The sequence below is a fragment of the Myotis brandtii genome, unplaced genomic scaffold (genome assembly GCF_000412655.1).
Source record: "Myotis brandtii unplaced genomic scaffold, ASM41265v1 scaffold716, whole genome shotgun sequence".
Lineage (NCBI taxonomy): Eukaryota > Metazoa > Chordata > Mammalia > Chiroptera > Vespertilionidae > Myotis > Myotis brandtii.
The window spans coordinates 48,560-51,876 of record NW_005370819.1 but is presented as its reverse complement, the minus strand read 5'-3'; the positions used below and the strand labels follow the sequence as shown (position 1 = coordinate 51,876).

The 3,317-nt window shown below is 39.6% G+C and overlaps 1 pseudogene; it reads left to right on the top strand.

Moving 5' to 3' along the window:
- Positions 1–959: 959 nt before the first annotated feature.
- On the top strand, positions 960–1,389 carry LOC102248604 (annotated as a pseudogene).
- The last annotated feature ends 1,928 nt before the right edge of the window (positions 1,390–3,317 follow it).

Here is a 3,317-nt window from a genome sequence, read left to right as displayed (position 1 = left end):
AAGAGGGATGTCTGACTGCTGGTTTAGACATCCCCAAAGGGGTCCCCGATTGGAGAGGGTGCAGGCTGGGCTGAGGGAACCCCCACTCCGTGCACAAATATTGTGCACCAGGTCACTAGTGAGACCATAAAAACCTTAGAGGTGAACATAGGCATAAAGTGTCAGAAATCTCACATAGCAATATGTTTATGGACACATCTCCTAGGGCAAAGAAACTAAGGAGAAAATAAATGAATGGGACTACATCAAAATAAAGAGCTTTTGCACAGCAAAAGAAACCACCATCAAAATGAAAAGGGAACCCATTATATGGGAGAACATATTTGCCAATGATACACATGATAAGGGATTAATATGTAAGATATATGAAGTAATTCATACAACTCAACAAATGGAAGACAAACCCCAACTTAAAAATGGGCAGAAGACTTCAATAGACATTTCTCCAAAGAACACATAAAAATGGCCAAGAGACATAAAAAAATTCCCAAAGTCACAAATCATCAGAGAAATGCAAATTAAAACCATAATGAGATATCACCTCACACCTGTAAAATTGGCTATCATAAAAAAATCAACAAACAACAAATGTTGGTGAGGATGTGGAGAAAATGGAACAGAACACTAGTTCACTGCTAATGGGAATGCAGATAGGTGCATCCAATAAGGAAAACAGTATGGCGTTTCCTCAAAAATATTAAAAAGAGAAGGGCTCCTTTGCACTCCAAGGTCTGTTGCCACACAGACCGCCCTACCCTGCCCAAGGCGGGTTGCTGTGGAAAAACAGTAGCGGTATTAATGGTCAGGGTTCCACAGGCTCAACATAGAAGGTAGCCGGCAATTCCAGCTCTCACTGGGTGCCCTTTCGTCGTTGTCACCAGCCTAGCGACTTCCTGATGCAAGGCCCGCCTATTGCACACTGAGCTCCCCACTTCCTCTCTTGCCTCCCACTGAACAAGATGGCTGAGGAGCCGGAGGCCATGCTCCTGCTCCCTCCTTCAGGTGTGGTGGATTGGCAAAGGGCCTATGGACATTCTCCCCAGGAACAGCCACGCCCCAGGCCTCTTCTTCCCCGTAAGTCTCCCCAGAACAGAGGAACCGGCCAGCGACACACACACACACAAAAAATTGATATCCTTAAGCTAAAGGCTGTGGGAGACACCTCTATAATGAAAAAAAAAAGAGGGCTGTAGAGTGAACCGAACCATCCAAAGACTCATTGACTTCATCAAAAAGTTCCTTAAACTTGTGGCTTCAGAACAGTTGTTTATTTATGTGAATTAGTCCTTTGCCTCTTCTCCTGACCAGGAAGTTGGAACCCTCTACTAGTGTTTTGGCAGTGATGGTAAACTGGTCCTACATTACTGAAAATGTCAGGCACAGGGATGAATGACAGAGAAAAAGATCTTGGTAATTAAAATGAATCTTCACAAAGGACACAGCTCTGAAAAGTTTGATACTTATGGCAAAATACTTGTGGATATGATCTCCTCAGCATGTTATCTGCTAAGACCCATGTTTATGCATTTAAAAAATCCATAGAGTTGACTCACAAAAATGTGATTTGCATTAATACAGAAATCATCATAAAAGATTGACACTAGAGTATATTCAGTACTACAACTATTGCTCCAGATATGCCTCCAGGATATTGAAAAGGAGACTAAGATCATATAAAGCCTCTTTTTTGTTGTGTGTTTGTTTAATTTATCTTTATTGTTGAAAGTATTACAAATGTCCCCTTTTTTCTCCCATTGACCCCTTTTTGGCTCCACCCACTCCAGGCGTTCACCACACTATTGTCTGTGTCCATGGGTTATGCATATAAATTCTTTGGTTAATCTCTTTCTACCAATCCCACCTTCCCTCTGAGATCTGACTCTTTGTTCCATGCTTCTGTGTCTCTGGAGCTATTTTGTTCACCAGTTTATTTTGTTCTCTATGAATGAGATCATGTGATACTTGTCTTATCTGACTGACTTATTTTGCTTAGCATAATACTCTCCAGGTCCCTCTGTAGTGTGTTAAAGGGTAAGAGAGTGTTCTTTATTACTGCTATGTAGTATTTTATGGTATAAATGTACCACAGCTTTTTTTATCCACTCATCCACAAATGGGCACTTGGGCTCTTTCCAGATCTTAGCTATTGTAAATTGCACTGCTATGAACATAGGGGTGCTTATATTCTTTCTGATTGGATTTTAGGTTTCTTAGAGTATATTCCTAGAAGTGGGATCATTGGGTCAAATGGCAGTTCCACATTTAATTTTTGAGGAAACTCCATACTGTTTTTCATAATGACTGCACCAGTCTTCATTCCCACCAGCAGTGTACTAGGGTTCCCTTTTCTCTACATCCTCACCAGCACTTGTCATTTGTTGACAAAGGATGCAATAGCATATAGTGGAGTCAAGACAGTCTATTCATTAAATGGTATTTGGAAAATTATACAGATACATTCGAAAACATGAAATTAGACCACCAACTTATACCATACACAAGAACAAACTCAAAATGGTTAAAAGACTTAAATATAAGTCTTGAAACCATAAAAATTCTAGAAGAGACCACAGACTGCAAAATCTCAGACATCTCCGGTAGCAATATGTTTGCTGATACATCTCCTAGGGCAGGGGAAACAAAGGAGAAAATAAACAAATGTGACTACATAAAAAACAAACAAACTTCTGCACAACAAAAGGAACCATCAACAAAATGAAATTGGAGCCCACTAGAGGAAAATAAATTTGGCAACAATACATCTTATGGGTTAATATATATAAGAAACTCATACAACTTAACAAAAGGAAGACAAACAATCCAATTAAAAAAATGGTAAAGGACCTAAATGGACAGTTCTACAATGGGGACATACAGATAACGAAGAGACATGAAAAAATGCTCAAAGTCACTGCTCATTAGAGAGATGCAAATTAAAATAACAGATATCACCTCACACCTGTCAGAATGGCTCCCATCAACAAATCAACAAAACTTTTTATCAATACTCAAAATGACTGAAATTGTTTACTTGTAGAATTAGCAATTGTAAAAGTCAGTTTAGTTTACTAAAGAATTATTTTCGTGCTTCTGGGAAGTTCAGGTATGGCATATATTTTTTCTTGTATATACTTATATCTATCACTAATAAAACACAAAGATGCTAATTGACTGTTCCTTTGCTATGCCCATCAGCCAATCAGAAGAGTATGCAAATTAACCCAAAAAATATGACCGTTAAATTTACATACTGCAGGCAGGGCGGGACAGCGCAATCCGCCGCCCTCCCCGCCACCATCCGGGCCTGCCATGTGCGA